Source organism: Aotus nancymaae, unplaced genomic scaffold (assembly GCF_030222135.1).
Source record: "Aotus nancymaae isolate 86718 unplaced genomic scaffold, 86718_ANA_hifiasm-v0.15.2.pri h1tg000002l, whole genome shotgun sequence".
Lineage (NCBI taxonomy): Eukaryota > Metazoa > Chordata > Mammalia > Primates > Aotidae > Aotus > Aotus nancymaae.
In genome coordinates this window covers 16566760-16583874 of record NW_026988413.1, presented here as the reverse complement: position 1 = coordinate 16583874, position 17115 = coordinate 16566760, and the positions used below count along the sequence as shown (strand labels likewise).

The following is a 17115-nucleotide window of genomic DNA, read 5'->3' as shown; positions in this document are numbered from 1 at the left end:
TTAGCCAATCTGGCAGCCCCAGTCTTCTCCCTGTGCCCATTATCCATTCCCTCATTGCATTGGAGATTATACCCTTCTCCACCTGCTGGTACTATTGAGGGCCCATAGCTTTCTTTAGGGTTCAATAGCCACAGGCTATTATCAGATTTTGGTGGTGTTTTTTTTTTTAAACCAGATTACAAGCTTCAGTGTTTTTTTTTTTTTTTTTTTTTTTTTTAATCAATACACTTCTCTCTCAAACCCAGTAGATTTTTGGATAATCTATTTCCAATTAATTTTACAGGCAAGTAACCAGAGCCAAAATTTTTTCTAGACAGACTTCAGACCTGAGAGTGTTTGGCTGTTAGGCTGGCCTTATTGCTCTGCCAATCCCCTACCCCCAGAATTTAATGACCACTGCCTTGAGGCATTCTTACGATCATCAGGAGGACAACACCCTTAATCCCATCTTCTTCAGCAGGTGTTGCTTCTTTGCCTGGCAAAGCATTCTTAAAGTGAAGGCACTGGATAAAGTTCCTGATGCCTGGGCATCCATCCTAGCAAGTCTGCTGCTGCAAAGCTCCACTGGTTGGACCTCAGGGTGAGGTGCTCAAGCATTAGGCTTTTTCAGTCTCACAAGCCTCCCTACTTTAGGAATGGAGGCTCTCTGCAGAAAGAGCCTCTCTTGAACGTGTAGTTCTCCATCTTCCCTTTTCTCTCTGCTGGAATTCCAGCTGGCTTGAGTCTCAGTTGGCTCTTCTTTTGAAGGTCTTCGTTGAAGATGGCAAGAAACACAGCCTCCCAGTACACTTGGAGGAAAAGCTAAAGACTTTTCAGCCTCAAAGGCCTTTCCAGATCTCATTCCTTTCCCCCAGGACCTTCCCCCTGTCATCACTTTTTGCTATCCTGTTTGTCTCCATTTTCTTTCAGGAACACTACAAGGACACTCCTGCTATTTCCCCAGCTTAGCCAGTGCACCCAGGTCTCCTCCTGGCTCCCTCTCTCACATGCTTCAAGTATCTGTTTACCTGGCAAATTATTGGAGTTCTGACTCCTCACATAAAATAGCAATCGTTGGCCAAGCTCACGCCTGTAATCCCAGCACTTTGGGAGGCCAAAGCAGACAGATCACAAGGTCAAGAAATCAAGACCATCCTGGCCAACATGGTGAAACCCCGTCTCTACTAAAAATACAAAAATGAGCCGGACATGATGGCACGTGCCTGTAGTACTCAGGAGGCTGAGGCAGGAGAATTGCTTGAACCTAGCAGGCAGAGGTTGCAGTGAGCCGAGATTGTGCCACCGCACTTCAGCCTGGCAACAGAGCGAGACTCCGTCTCAAAACAAAACAATCCTCATCTTGGGAACTACCTATCTCTCTTACTCTGTGAAATTTTTTTCCCATAGGACTTCTTAGATTATGTATTATTTATTTACCTGTTTCCCCCACTAGAACAGAAACCGCATGAGGCCAGGCACGGTGGCTCATACCTGTAATCCCAGCACTTTGGGAGGCTGAGGTTTGGGGGGATCACTTGAGAGGTCAGGAGTTTGAGACCAGCATGGCCAACATGGTAAAATCCCATCTCTATTAAAAAATACAAACAAAAATTACCTGGGTGTGGTGGCAGGTGCCTGTAATCCCAGCTACTCAGGAGGCTGAGAGAGGAGAATTACTTGAACCTGGGAGATGGAGGTTGCAGTGACCCTAGATCATGCCACTGCACTCCATGAGAGCAGGGGCCTTAGTCAGTTTTATTCACCATTCATTTAGTTATCTGCAGTTTCTAGAACAATGCCTGGTATGTGGTAGTAGCAGCACATAGTAGAAACTCAAATATTAACTTAAAAAGAAAAAAATACTGTGTGTCTACATTCTGAAATTTTCTTACTATTCACTAACAGTCAGAAGCCCTAGTAAGCATATGGTATATATTCCAAGCTATGGCTGGTGACAATCTGCTCAAATATTTCATCACCATACACCAAATTTCACCAGCTCTTCAGCCTTAAATGGTTGGTTTCTTGGTACCCTGTGGCCTACTTTCTCTTAGCTAATTCCCCAATTTAGTTTCTTTTTCCTTGTAGCTTGTCATTTCTGAAAAAATTCATAATCAGTTAGAAATATTTTGATCCACAAGTAATCAAAAACTTCAATGTGACTGTTAAACAGAGCATTATTTGTCTTAAGCCACAAGACGTTTGAGGATAGGTAGGCAGTCCAGATCTGATACAATGGATTCTCAGAGTCCAGGCTTTTTTAATTCTCTGAAACAGTTTGTATAAGATAGAGATTCCCTGGAGATTCGGTAACATTTTTTTGTAAAACTTATGTGCATGGTGTCTGTTGATGGTAAATAATTTCCTATATCTTCTTGAGTCAATTTTTGTAATATATATATATATTTTAAAATGTATTTTTAAATATAATTTTTCATATGTTAGCTTTAAAGAAAAAGATGGAAATTTAGTTTGTTGTTGTTTTGTTGTTTTGCATCTCCCATTTTTCAAGTGCTTTTATCAAAATAGTCAACATGCCAGAGTGGAATATTTGGGATGGCATGTTCCAAATTCCTTCAACGCTAACAGTAAATAAACGTGCTCAGCAATTAATATTTCAGAATTTTATCTTATTTGGAAATGATCTAAATATTCAATGACTATCCATCATTTAATTTAATTTATTATAACTGCAAGATATACGTTACCAAAGAGATTTCTGAAACAATTTTTTAAAGTTTATTTATAAGCTTTAATTTTATATATGCCTATTTAATTCACTTATTTTTAATAATTATGCTTGGATTGCTCATGAAAATTTTATGAGATATTGAACAACTAGCATCATTTTATTTTTCTTCCTGATAAGTTTTGTAGCATGGAGATAACCTTTTTTTTTTTTTTTTTTTTTTTTGAGATGGAATCTCGCTCTGTTGTCCACGCTCGAGTGGAATGGCATGATCTTAGCTCACTGCAGCCTCCACCTCCTGGGTTCAAGTGATTCTCCTGCCTCAGCCTCCCAACTAGTTGAGATTACAGGTGCCCACCACCACACCCGGCTAATTTTTGTGTTTTTAGTAGAGATGGGGTTTCACCGTGTTGGTCAAGCTGGTCTCAAACTCTTGACCTCAGGTGATTCGTCCACCTCAGCCTCCCAAAGTGCTGGGATTATAGGCATGAGCCACCAGGCCCAGCCACCTATTTTTTTTTTTTTTTTTTTTTTTGACTAGTAAAACTAGGTAGAAGAAGTTGTGTGCCTGTATTACATTTAATGCTGATTACTCTGAAGAGATGTCTGGTGTTCTTAAAGTTTTTTTCTAAACCAACAATATTTTTGTTTACCAAAGTTTTTCCAAGTCCTAAGTTTTCCAAGTCATTTCCCAAATGAACTTAAAAAGTATTTGAGTCATTTTCTATTTTCCTGGGAGTTTTAGGGATACTTTATTTGTATAAGAGCTTATTATTATTAAAGCCAATTAAATAGAACTATTTTTCAAATAATTTTGACAATACTATGCAGTGACTCATGCCTGTAATCCCAGCCTTTGAGAGGCCAAGGCAGTAGTAGTGGATGGCTTGAAGCCAGGAGTTCAAGACCAGTCTGGGCAACAAATGAGACCCTGTCTCTAGAAACAATTAAAATATTAGTTGAGTACAGTGGCATGCATCTGCAGTCTAGCTACTAGGGAGGTGGGAGGATCAGTTGAAGCCCAGAGTTTGAGACTGGCTTGGGCAACAAAGTGAGATCCTGTCTCTACAAAAAAGTTAAAATTAGCCAGGTGAGGTGGAAAGCACCTGTAGTCCTAGCCATTCAGGATGATGATGCAGGAGGATTGTTTGAGCCCAGGAGTTGGAGGCTGTAGTGAGCTGTGATCATTACTGCACTCCAGCCTGGGCAATAGAGCGAAAAGAGCAAGAGCCAGAGTGAGACCTTGTCTCAAAAAAAAAAAAAAAAAAAAAAAAAAAAGCCAGGCACCATGGCTCACACTTGTAATCCCAGCACTTTGGGAGGCCAAGGTGGGTGGATCATGAGGTCAGAAGTTCAAGACCAGCCTAGCCAACATGGTGAAACCCTGTCTCTATTAAAAATACAAAAATTAGCCAGGCATGGTAGTAGGCACCTGTAATCCCAGATACTTGGGTGGCTGAGGCAGAGAATTGCTTGAACCGGGAGGTGGAGGTTACAGTGAGCTGAGATGGTGCCACTGCACTCCAGCCTGGGTGACAGAGCAAGAATCTGTCTCAAAAAAATAAAAATAAAAATAAGAAGAAGAAGAAAAGAAAAAGAGAAAACCAAAAAGAACAGTCCTGCTCACAGTAGTTACAGCATAGTTTAGAAAGCATGAAGGAGGAAGTATTTTATTTTGACCTTTTTCATGATTTCCTATTGTAGATTAACATTCTTTTTAAGGTAAGCAGAGATGGTTGAGCTGATTTGTCTATAGCTGATTGGTTTAATGTCATTGAATTATGCTGACAAGGACATAAAGCATATGTTTTGTGTTTTATGATTAGTTAGCATTTCAGGGAAATCAGGATGACAAGTCTTAGCTGCATGGTTATGGGCTGTTGGCCTTGAAGTATATCTAAAACATGACCCTTATTTTTATTTTTTATTTTTTAGCAATATTAAGAAAGAATGTTTTGTAAAACTTTTTGTGGTTAAGACTTACTGTGTGACCTTTTTATAAGTTTTTATACGTATACCATTGATGCTTTTGTATAAAGGAATACTTCGGTACCCTTTGGAGATGGTATTGATCTCTGTTTGGTCAAGCCTGCTATTATTCAACACTCTATATTTTTAACTAATTTTGCCGGCTTAATTTATTCATCTGATAGAAGTTAAATTTTCCCACCAAGATTGTTGATTTGTTAGTTTTTCTAATAATTCTATAAATTTTTTGTTTTATGTTTTGAGGGTTGGGTTTTAGTGAAGGCAAGTTCATAATGATTGAATATTCTTTGTGAGTTTTAAAAATTATGGTTAATCCTTTTATTTTCATTAAGGCTTTTTTCTTTTTTGAGATGGAGTCTTGCTCTGTCACCGAGGCTGGAGTGCAGTGGCACCATCTCGGCTCACTGCAACCTCCAATTCCTGGGTTCAAGCAATTCTCCTCCTTCAGCCTCTCAAGTAGCTGGGACTACAGGTACATGCCACCACACCCGGCTTATGTTTTTTGTATATATATATTTTTTTGAGATAGAGTTTCGTTCTTGTTGCCTAGGCTGGAGTGCAATGGCACAATCTCAGCTCACTGCAACCTCCACCTCCCGAGTTCAAGCGATTCTTCTGCCTCAGCCTCCCGAGTAGCTGGGATTACAGGCATGTGTCACCACGCCTGGCTAATTTTGTAATTTTTCAGTAGAGACAGGGTTTCTCCATGTTGGTCAGGCTGATCTCAAACTCCCGACCTCAGGTGATTCACCCACCTTGGCCTCCCAAAGTGCTGGGATTACAGGCATCAGCCACCTTGCCTGGCCTTCATTCTGGCTTTTTAATTTAAAATCTGTTATTTATGCCATTAATATGGACTCAACATATATATTTATCAATTTTCTTAGCCTTTCTCATGCTTTTGTTTTAGGTGTTATTACTTGTAGAAAGAATAAACCTGGATTTTCATTTTTAGTCCAGTCTCAAAATTTCTTTATATTAGTAGATATGTTTAATCTGTTTGTCTTTGAGTAATCTTAACAGTGGATTTATTTCTCCCAGTTATTTCTTACTCGATTTTTCTTTTTTTGAGAGAAGTCTCACTCTGTCATCCAGGCTGGAGTGCATTGGCATGATCATAGCTTCTCCTGGGCTCAAGCTATCCTCCTGCCGCAGCCTCCCAAGTAACTAGGACTATGGGCATGCATCACCATGCCAAGCTAATTTTTAAACACATTTTTAGTAGAGATGAGGTCTTGCTATGTTGTCCAGGTGGGTCTCACACTCCTGAGCTCAAGTGGTCCTCCTGCCTTGGCCTCCCAAAGTTCTGGGATTATAGGCATGAGCCACCATCCTTTTTCTTTTTTTTCCCTTGCCTTATTTCAGATTGATAACATTTCTTATATTATTTTTCCTCCATTGTTTTGGAAATTGCAGATTATATTTTTATTCTTGTAGTTATTTTAATTTTTTGTGCATGGTTTATCTTTCTTGTTTTTAAATTATTTTTTAAATTGTGGCAGAATATACATAACCTAAAATGTACCATCTTAGGCTGGGAGCATTGGCTCATGCCTGTAATCCCAGCACTTTCGGAGGCTGAGGTGGGCGGATCACCTGAGGTCAGGAGTTCAAGACCAGCCTGGTCAACATGGTGAAACCCCATCTCTACTAAAAATACAAAAATTAGCCTGGCGTGGTGGCATGTGCCTGTAATCCCAGCTACCCAGGAGGCTGAGACAGGAGAATCACTGGAACTCAGGAGGCGGAGGCTGCGGTGAGCCTCTGGGTTTGTTTTTGTTGTTGTTGAGTTATAGGAGTTCCTTATATATTTTGGATGTAACCATTTATCAGATATATGATTTGCAAATGTCTTATCCCATTCAGTGAATTGACTTTTCACTCTGTCGATTGTGTCCTTTAATGCACAGAAGTTTTAGACTTTGATGTAGTCCAGTTTATCTATTTTTACTTATGTTGCTTGTGCTTTTGGCATCATACCCAAGATATCACTGCCAAATTCTGTAAGAAGCTTTTCTCCTATGTTTTCTTCTAAGAATTTTGTGGTTTTAGTTCTTGTAGTTAGGTCTCTGATCCATTTCAAGTTAATTTTTACATTTAGTGTAAGATGAGAGTACATATTTATCATTTTTCATGTGGATATTCAGTTTTCCCAACATTATTTGTTGAAAAGACCACTTTTTTTCCTATTGAATGGTCTTGGCACCCTTATCAAAAATAATTTGACTGTAGATGTAAGGGTTTATTTCTGGGATATCTTTTCTATTGCATTGGTCTATATATCTGTCTTTATGCCAGCACTACATGCTTAAACACACATGTTTAATATAAAACACATTTGCTAAAATTGTTCAGTATTCTATTTGTCTAAAATTGTTCAGTATTCTTATCCTTCCCTCAAAACAATATAGATCTTCTGTATTCTAACTATAATCATCTTTCTCTTCCATCTTTTAATTTTTGAATAGTTTTGCATTATCTTTTTTAAACACAAAGAAATCAGTTATTTTAAAATTACAGTTAGTCATTATTTAAATTTACTGAGTGTTAGCAGGTGTGGTGGCTCACACTTGTAATCGAGAATTTTGGGAGGCTGAGGCAGGTGGATCACCTGAGGTCAGGTGTTTGTGACCAATGTGGCCAACATGGTGAAACCCCATCTCTACTGAAAATACAAAATTAGAAAAATACAAAAATTACAAAATTAGAAAAAAGTACAAAATTGAGAAATGATCCACGTGCCATAAAATTTTCCCATTTAAAATGGATGAATTAGTTTTCTAGTAGATTCACAGAGTTGTGCAACTATCAGCATGATCTAATTTTAGAACATTTTCATCACCACAAAAGGATTCCACCTAAAAAAAAGTTATTGTCTTTTAGTTCAAAATCCACCCTTTTTTTGTCTGCCCTGTTATGCTACGGCTAGGTCTTTGCAAACCACATTTGTCCTGTGCTAGCTGGCTCCCATGTCAGGCTCTGCCAATAGGGGATCCTAGAAGTAGAATGCAAACCTGGAGAAAAGAGAGTGACTTGCTCTTCTTAGTCACTACTTATTCCTGTCAGTGTGGCCCCATCATCTTCCCACGTTCCACTCATTCTTTTACACCTGAGGCTCAAAATCCACTTTTTGGGAGGAGGGGTGGGGATGAAGTTGTGGTAGTAGAGAGGTAGATGAAGATCCACAATCCTACTACCCTGATAAAATTTTGTGTGTGTGTGTGCAAGTACTTTATTGAGAAATGATCCATGTGCCATAAAATTTTCATATTCAGAGTTGTGCAACTATCAGCAAGATGTAATTTTAGAACATTTTCATCACCACAAAAGGAACTCCATACCCATTAGCAGCCTAATACAACAAGTTTAATCCTATTGATTGATTAATTGAGATGCGGGTCTCACTATGTTGCCCAGGCTGGCCTCAAACTCCTGGGCTTAAGTAATCTTCCTGCCTCAACCTCCTGAGTAGTTGGGACTACAGGCAGGTGCCACCATGCCTGACCAGGTACAAGTTTTTTAGTTTGGCGTTCCTTTTAGGCCTTAACCAGGTACATGCATATTTTTATCCACTTATAATCATGGTGTACCTAACATTCTGTATATTTTAAGATTTCTTACTCTACCTTAAAGAAGTTTTCCGTTTCTATAGTTTTAGTAATTATTATTTTAACATTTTTTGCATGATATTTGGGCTTATCATGATTAACTGAGGAAGACCAATTGTTTCCCTGTAAAGCAAGGTTCCTCCCATGATGTTGGCTCAGAGGAAATTGGACTAAAGTTCTTTCTTGGGCCCTGTCTTTCATTTCTGGACAATTATATTTGGTGGAGAAGAGAAGGTCCAATGAGGATAATGTGAACATCCCAGATCCTATTAACACACCGTCTGGGTTGGCAAACGCCTTCGAGCAGGTCATACCCACATGCTATGGCAGTCAGTTTTACAGGTACTGTGCAACACAGCATGGCTCAGATATCTTCAGGATGGGCAGGCCCTGCACAAGCTAAAGGATGTCCACAAGAGAAAGCCAAATCCAAATGCTAGTGTTTCTCACCTGCCGAACATTCCCTGTCTTTTCATAACCTGACCCCCCTCATTAGGGGCAACTTGGACCCAAAGCACCTTGAGGCCCATTCTCTAGATTTTATCTGCTTTCTGCTGGGAAGTGCAGGGATCAAAGAAGACTCCAGTGTCATATGCCTAAGAAATACAAGCTTGCATATTTTACCATGTTCTTAAAAACACCAGAAACTTTTTAAGGTTTACTGAGTGTCATTGAAATAAAATTTTGGCAGGGCCACTACCTTTGGCTGCCCAATTCCAGGGACTGCCATTCACAAAAACTACAATATGAAAGGCACATCTTGGTGTGCAGAAAGTAACCAACACGAATGTCCTTGGCAGCCCTGATGCTTGGCCTGCAGAAACAGAACAACAGCAAGGAGAGCACGAGGAGGATGATCATTGTCAACATTCTCTAGCACTTTTCTGTTTATAAGGTACTTAACTAGAGCGTATTATTGCCCATCAAATCAATGAAGCTACTATGGCTTTCCTCCAACCTACCCCCCCCTTTTTTTTTTTTGAGACAGAGTCTCACTCTGTCACCCAGGCTGGAGTGTGGTGATGTGATTTCGGCTCACTGCAACCTCTACTTCCTGGGTTCAAATGAGTCTCCTGTCTCAGCCTCCCAAGTAGCTGGGATTACAGGTGAGCACCACCATGCCCAGCTAATTTTTAGTATTTTTAGTAAAGGTGGGGTTTCACCATGTTGACTAGGCTGGTCTCGAACTCCTGACCTCAAATGATCTGCCCACCTCGGCCTCCCAAAGTGCTGGGATTATAGGCATGAGCCACCATACCTAAGCTTCCCCCTGTCTTTTTTGATGTATAATTGACAAATAAAAATTGTATGTATTTAAAGTATACAGGTTGCTGTTTTGACATATGCATATATTGTGAAATAATCATCACAATCAAGCTAATTAATATCTATCATGTCACATAGTTACTATTTTATTTGTGCGTGTGTGTGTGTGTGTGTGTGTGTGTGTGGTGAGAACACTTAAAATCTCCTTTCTTAGCAAATTTCGAGTATACAAGACAGTATGTTAACTGTAGTCACATTGTTGTGCTTTAGGTCTACAGAGCGTATTCATCCTGCATAAGTGAAACTTTGTACCCCTTGATCAATATCTCCCCATTTCTCCTCCCCCAGTCGCAGGCAACCACCATTTTACTTTGTGCTTCTGTGAGTTTATTTATTTTAGATTTCCTCCTTGCTAAGCACAGTTCCCGGATTCTCTGATCTTGAAGATGATGAGTGAAGGAAAACTGTAGAAAAGTAGGGCCAGCAGTAAAGCATTCACCTTGTGCAAAATTTTAGGGGGCTCAGGAATCAAGATAAAGATTAATGCAATTTTCTTTTTTTTGAGACAGGGTCTTGCTCTGTCACCCAGGATGGAGGGCAGTGATGCAATTACTGTTTACTGTAGTCTTGACATTCCAGGCTCAAGCAATCCTCCCAGGTCAGCCTCCTGAGTAGCTGGGACTACAGGCATGCACCATCACGCCCAGCTACATTTTTTTGTTTTTTGTTTTTTGTGGAGATAGAATTGTGCTATATGCCCATGCTGGTCTTGAATTCCTGGGCTCAAGCGATCACCTGGCTTGGCCTATCACACTGCTGGTATTACAGGAATGAGCCACTGCTCCCAGCCCTGCAATATTTTTCTTTAAGTCTAAAGGCAAAACATCCAAGATGAACAAAATACCAAAAATGTACACAAAGAAAGGCAGCCTGTTTCTGTTTGTTCTGTGAACTCAAGTTATTGCTCAATGGGAACAGTGTTTCTGATCAGCCTGAGGTTCACAGGGTGCAGGGCCATGGTGTCCTTTGATGGGTGAGTTTATAAAGATTTACAGTGGCATGTGAACAGATTGGGCAATCTAGGACATTATGTGTAATCATGGTTTTTGACTGGAGAGTCTTTATTAACTTTTCCACTTGGTTCACAATATGGAAGGGCATTTTGGTAAGTGTGTATATAGGGGTACAGATTTTCCCTGTGGCCTCAGGCTCCAATAAGGCTTGGCACAGTACTGCAGGAAAGTTCATATTTTACTGGTATACTTGGAAAATGGCTCCACAACTCTGGATCTGGCAGGGGTTTAAAGCTGACTTTTTCTCTCCTGGGACTCTTCTCGGGTGGGTTCTCTGGAGGCTGTCCATGGAACATTTGGCTGCATTTCCTGTGACGTGGGTGAAAGTAGTGGTTTAACAGGTTGGCCAATTCTCTCTCTTGTTTTTCAGAAGTTCATGCCACATACACTCTTGTCTTCAGATGTCCTCTCATTCTTTTCATGTCCCTGGGGCAGGATTTAAAATGGCAGTCTGGCTGTCTACTGAGAGGGCTCAGTGAGCCTTAAAAACACTCACACATCCTTTACTCTGACACTGTAGGAGCACAGGACACCTGCCCTTCACTCCCTTGTATTTATCCTGCTTCTGCATCTAATGCCAGCCCTTCTCTGGCCTCAAGACTTTCCAGGTGGGAGTCAGGCACCAGTCCACTCACTTGATGTAAAGTGAGAAGGACCCTCCACTACTTCCCTGAGGTGGGCAGACAGACAAATACAGAACCATTTTCTGCAAGTACATGTACCACAAATTCTTCTCTTTTTTAAAACAATTTGCTTCCTTTATGTTTTCAATATAGGTCAAGGGTTGTTATGAGCCATGTTACCAGTTTTCAGATATATACTTTAAATCTCCTTTAGAATGGTTCATCTCAAAACTCATTTTGGGAGATATGTTTGTCAGTTTGCTCCTTTCTGCCTGTGGATGCCGCCGAAGAAGTATCATTAAAGTCTCTCTTCTCCCTGTGATCATGTCTGTCAGTCTCCTAAAGAGCCTGAACAGCTGAGAAAGCTCTTCATTGGAGGGTTGAGCTTTGAAACAACCCATGAGAGCCTGAGGACCCATTTTGAGCAATGGGGAACGCTCACAGACTGTGTGGTAATGAGAGATCCAAACACCAAGCAATCCAGGGGCTTTGGGTTCATCACGTATGCCACTGTGGAGGAGGTGGATGCAGCCATGAATGCAAGGCCACACAAAGTGGATGGAAGAGTTGTGGAACCAAAGAGAGCTGTCTCAAGAGAAGATTCTCAAAGACCAGGTGCCCACTTAACTGTGAAAAAAATATTCGTTGGTGACATTAAAGAAGACACTGAAGAACATCACCTAAGAGATTATTTTGACCAGTATGGAAAAATTGAAGTGATTGAAATCATGACTGACCGAGGCAGTGGCAAGAAAAGGGGCTTTGCTTTTGTAACCTTTGACGACCATGACTCTGTGGATAAGACTGTCATTCAGAAATACCATACTGTGAATGGCCACAACTGTGAAATTAGGAAAGCCCTGCCAGAGGAAGAGATGGCGAGTGCTTCATCCAGCCAAAAAGGTCAGAGTGCTTCTGGAAACTTTGATGGTGGTCATGGAGATGGTTTTGGTGGGAATGACAACTTTGGTCATGGTCGTGGTGGTTTTGGTGGCAGTTGTGGTGGTGGTGGATATGGTGGCAGTGGGGATGGCTATAATGGATTTGGTAATGATGGAGGCAATTTTGGAGGTGGTGGAAGTTGCAATGATTTTGGCAGTTACAACATCAGTCTTCAAATTTTGGACCCAGGAAGGGAGGAAACTTTGGAGGCAGAAGCTCTGGCCCCTATGGTGGTGGCAGCCAATACTTTGCCAAATCATGAAACCAAGGTGGCTATGGCGGCTCCAGTAGCAGCAGTAGCTATGGCAGTGGCAGAAGATTTTAACTAGGAAACAGAGCTTAGCAAGAGAAGAGAGCCAGAGAAGTGACAGGGAAGCTACAGGTTACAGCAGATTTGTGAACTCAGCCAAGCACAGTGGTGGCAGGGCCTAGCTGCTGCAAAGAAGACATGTTTTAGACAATACTCATGTGTATGGGCAAAAAACTCGAGGACTGTATTTGTGACTAATTGTATAACAGGTTATTTTAGTTTCTGTTCTGTAGAAAGTGTAAAACATTCCAACAAAGTGTTTTAATGTAGAATTTTTTTTTTTGCACCCATGCTGTTGATTGCTAAATGTAATAGTCTGATCATGACACTGAATAAATGTCTTTTTTTTTTTTAAAGAAAATAAACCTCATTTTGGTATCTAATATCTAGAGCCTTAGGCTCTCAGTTGAAAATTCCATTTAAACATTTTGCTACATTTTACTTTTCTCTAAAGATTTGGACATGATGAAAGAAAATAAGTGGTCAGTTAAGATTTTTCAGCTCTATTCTTAGAGGCATGAGCCTGCATTTTTCTCAAAAAAAAAAAAAAAGAAAAGACAGGCTGGGCACTCTGGCTCACACCTGTAATCCCAGCACTTTAGGAGGCCGAGGTGGGTGAATTGCTTGAGCCCAGGAGTTCGAGACCAGCCTGGGCGACAGGGCAAAACCCTGTCTCTACTAAAAACACACAAATTAGTGGGGTGTGGTGGCATGCACATGTAATCCAAGCTACTCAGGAGGCTGAGGCAGGAGAATTGCTTAAACCAGGAAGGCAAAGGTTGCAGTGAGCTGAGATGGTGGCACTGTTCTCCAGCCTGGGTGACAGAGTGAGACTCGGTCTCTAAATAAATAAATAAAAATAAGTAAATAAACAAAAAGGATATAACATTTCAAACCCAAACCCCTGGAATCCTTGGGAATGGTGTGAGGAAGAAGTCAATACTGGGATCATCACCTGAACTGAGTGCCCTTCCCAAGTGATGGCCAACTCACTCAGTTCAGAGAGGACAATGATTCATCAAACTTCAGTTGCTTCAGTATCTTCTATTGAGAAGACCTAAAACTCACAGGTAAAGATTCCCAAGGTGGCAGTAGTTACATTCTCATTATCAAATAAAATAACATATATGCAAGACAAACTTGGAAGAGCTATTTAAGTATTCGTTTTTATTATTAATTTTCTCTGAAAACTGAATTCTCTGTATGCAACGTCAAAGAACAGGTCAGCCAAGTTTCTGAGTAATTTGAACATTCAGAATTAGCAGAATTCAATAAAATAAGGTTTGGCAGTGACTATCTTTATTCTCCTGTATGTGTAGCATGCTGGTCTTGTTAGGCATTGCTGTGAAAGATTAATAGCCAGCCTCAGGCCAATTATCTATGCTATCTCTCTGTGAGCACTCCTTATAAAATTAGCTTATCTAATGTGAGAGACGGGAAAGTTCTTCTTTGAAGTTTATATTGTAGACTACATTATCAGGAGTTACAATCTCTCACTCTATGGCCATTATCCACTATTAGCATAAACATATACCCATGTGTATATTCTTTTTTTTTTTTAATTCAGTCCCTGTAGAGACCCCAAAATTGCCAATGCTGACTATATTTCAAGTCGTCGTGGCGGGGTATTGGGAAAAGTTTTCAATTAGCAATAATGGCGCTTCAGATAAACCTCATTGACTACGATACTGCCACTGTGCCAAGCTCCATGTATATATTCTCTAAATCAGCTACTTCTTGGCTGGGCACAGTGGCTCACACCTGTAATCCCAGCACTTTGGGAGGCCGAGGTGGGTGGATCACCTGAGGTCGGGAGTTCAAGACCAGCCTGACCAACATGGAGAAACTCTGTCTCTACTAGAAATACAAAATTAGCCAGGTGTGGTGGTGCATGCCTGTAATCCCAGCTACTTGAGCAGCTGAGTCAGGAGAATCGCTTGAACCTGGGAGGCAGAGGTCACGGTGAGAAGATTGCGCCATTGCATTCTAGCCTGGGCAACGAGTGAAACTCCATCTCAGAAAACAAAAAATAAACAATCAATCAGCCACATCTTAAATCAGCTACCTTGACTGGCTCCGTCATGTCTGAACAGTATTGGGCAAGCTCCAAACCCTGGTTCATGCCATTCCCCCTTATCCAGGAAATTTCCAAGTTTTTAGCCAATCAGGTCAAGCATAGAAAGTGCGGTCCCGTTCTGGCCAATGGAAACTGGACACAGAAGTCAGGTGATTGCTTCAGGTTATGAAAGTTATAAATGTCCCTGTCTACTTTGTTCAGATGTGCTCTCGTGGCAAGACTGCGCACCCTTCCTGCGGGAAGTAAACTACCCTTGCTGAGTGATGCATGGTTTTGGTGTGGATTTTTCCCAACTTTATAAACCCGTTTCCAACAAATCTGGGCGCTTGTCATCTGGGATTCTGTTTCCCCTCTGGGGCAGTCCTTGGTCCTCTCTTGTGGAGAGGCGCCATCATGCCCTACAGCGGTGGCGGGGTTGAGTGGGGGAGCGGAGAGCCAGGACTTACCCGGTGTTAGGAATAAACCTGGCTTCTCAGCAACACAGCAACACAGAGGAAACAGATTCCAAACCGCAGCGACCAGGGGCCTTGGCCAGGCAATCTCGTGCACGAGCCAAGGTAGGAAACGTTGCAAAGGGGCAACAAAATACTTCCTTGGTGGTCAACTTCTGAAGGGTGGAGTGTGTGTGTGAATGCGGTGTTGTTTGTGTGAATGGTGACAAGTCCTGACCGCACTAATGCGAAGAGTGTAAGGGACCCTCAGAAGGGGGAAGAGAGGAAACAGGTCAACCTCCCAGGGCAGCGAAGGCAAGAAATTCCTTGCTTGAGGAGTTGAGTCTTCTATAAGCTTTAAGTTTTTACAACAGAATAGGCAAGAGATTCCCAGCTTGAGGGGGTTGAGTCTTCCATAACAAATGATAAAGTATTACTGTTTTATTTGAACTAAAGAACCAATCCTCAAGACCACAGTTGTCTGGCCAAAATTTGGGTCGGGTGAGGATTAGGTTTGTCAACTCTTAATAGTGTATGTCAACAACAAAAGCCCTGTCTCACAAGAAGAAACAGATTATGCTCTCTGTTGGCAGCAAGGGCCATTTCTCCTCTACCCATTAAGAGAAGGAGGAAAACAGTAAGAGAGTAGAATAAAGTCAGGAGCAGTCTCACCTAAAATGAGTGGAGCTTTTACCCATGAGCAATCCACACGTAAATGGGACCCTTTAGACCATCTTCCCTCATTTCCTGCTCCAGCTCCTCCTCCTCCTCCCCAAGCTGCCACCCCAGAACCCAACCCAGAATTCCCTACTCCCCTGTATAACCCAGGCTCTTGGGAGCTAGTGTCTCAAAGACCTGGTCATTGCCAGCCTGAGTGTTCTTCCTTGAAGAAAGCTCTCCAGAGGGAGATAGAGCAATGCAAAAGAGATTTCGAGTTCTCCTTTCCCCTCATCTTCCAAGGAATCAGCTTCAGCTTCAAAGCTTTTTTTTCTCTAAAGAAGATGCCTCATCGAGGAGGCACAGTTAGTTGTGTGAAGCCTCAAGGAGGAGGCACAGTTGGCTTTTTGAATACTCACTTAACTGCTTCTTAAGTTCCGAGTCTAAAGAGAGAACTTAAACCATTATTAGATGAGCCTGATGGAGCAGCTGAACAGATTGATCAGTTTTAGGTCCCCAGTAATATATTTAGACTGAGTTAATGTCCTTTCTAAGTATTCTCTTTTCTTTTTCGTTTTAATTTATTTATTATACTTTAAGTTCTGGGATACATGTGCAGAATGTGCAGGTTTGTTACATAGGTATACACATGCCATGGTGGTTTGCTGCATCTATCATCCCGTCATCTACATTAGGTATTTCTCCTAATGCTATCCCTCCCCAATCCCCTCATCCCCTGCTATCCCTCCCTTAGCCCCCTATCCCTGACAGGACCTGGTGTGTGATGTTCTCCTCCCTGTATCCATGTGTTCTCATTGTTCAACACCCACTTATGAGTGAGAATCTGCGGTATTCGGTTTTCTGTTCTTGTGTCAGTTTGCTGAGAATGATGGTCTCTAGCATCATCCATGTCTCTGCAAAGGACATGAACTCGTCCTTTTTTATGGCTGCATAGTATTCCATGGTGTATATGTGCCACATTTTCTTTATCCAGTCTATCATTAATGGGCATTTGGGTTGGTTCCAGGTCTTTGCTATAGTGAACAGTGCTGCAATAAACATACATGTGCATGTGTCTTTATAATAGAATGATTTATAATCCTTTGGGTATATACCCAGTAATGGGATTGCTGGGTCAAATGGAATTTCTATTTCTAGATCCTTGAGGAATTGCCACACTGTCTTCCACAATGGTTGAACTAATTTACACTCCCACCAACAGTGTAAAAGTGTTTCTATTTCTCCACATCCTCACCAGCATCTGTTGTCTCCAGATTTTTAAATGATTGCCATTCTAATTGGTGTGAGATGGTATCTCAATGTGGTTTTGATTTGCATTTCTCTCATGACCAGTGATGATGAGCTTTTTTTTCCATATGTTTGTTGGCTGCATAAATGTCTTCTTTTGCAAAGTGTCTGTTCATATCCTTCACCCACTTTTTGATGTTTTTTTTTCTTGCAAATTTGTTTA

General features: G+C 41.2%; 1 non-coding gene and 1 pseudogene across 1 annotated transcript; one reads left to right on the top strand and one right to left on the bottom strand.

The window, feature by feature from the left end:
* Positions 1–11667: 11667 nt before the first annotated feature.
* LOC105713649 (heterogeneous nuclear ribonucleoprotein A1-like) lies at positions 11668–12494 on the top strand (annotated as a pseudogene).
* Positions 12495–14046: 1552 nt separating this feature from the next.
* Positions 14047–14185, bottom strand: LOC135274598 (U4 spliceosomal RNA). The gene has a single exon (XR_010342387.1). It is a non-coding gene; the product is annotated as a U4 spliceosomal RNA (small nuclear RNA).
* Positions 14186–17115: the final 2930 nt, after the last annotated feature.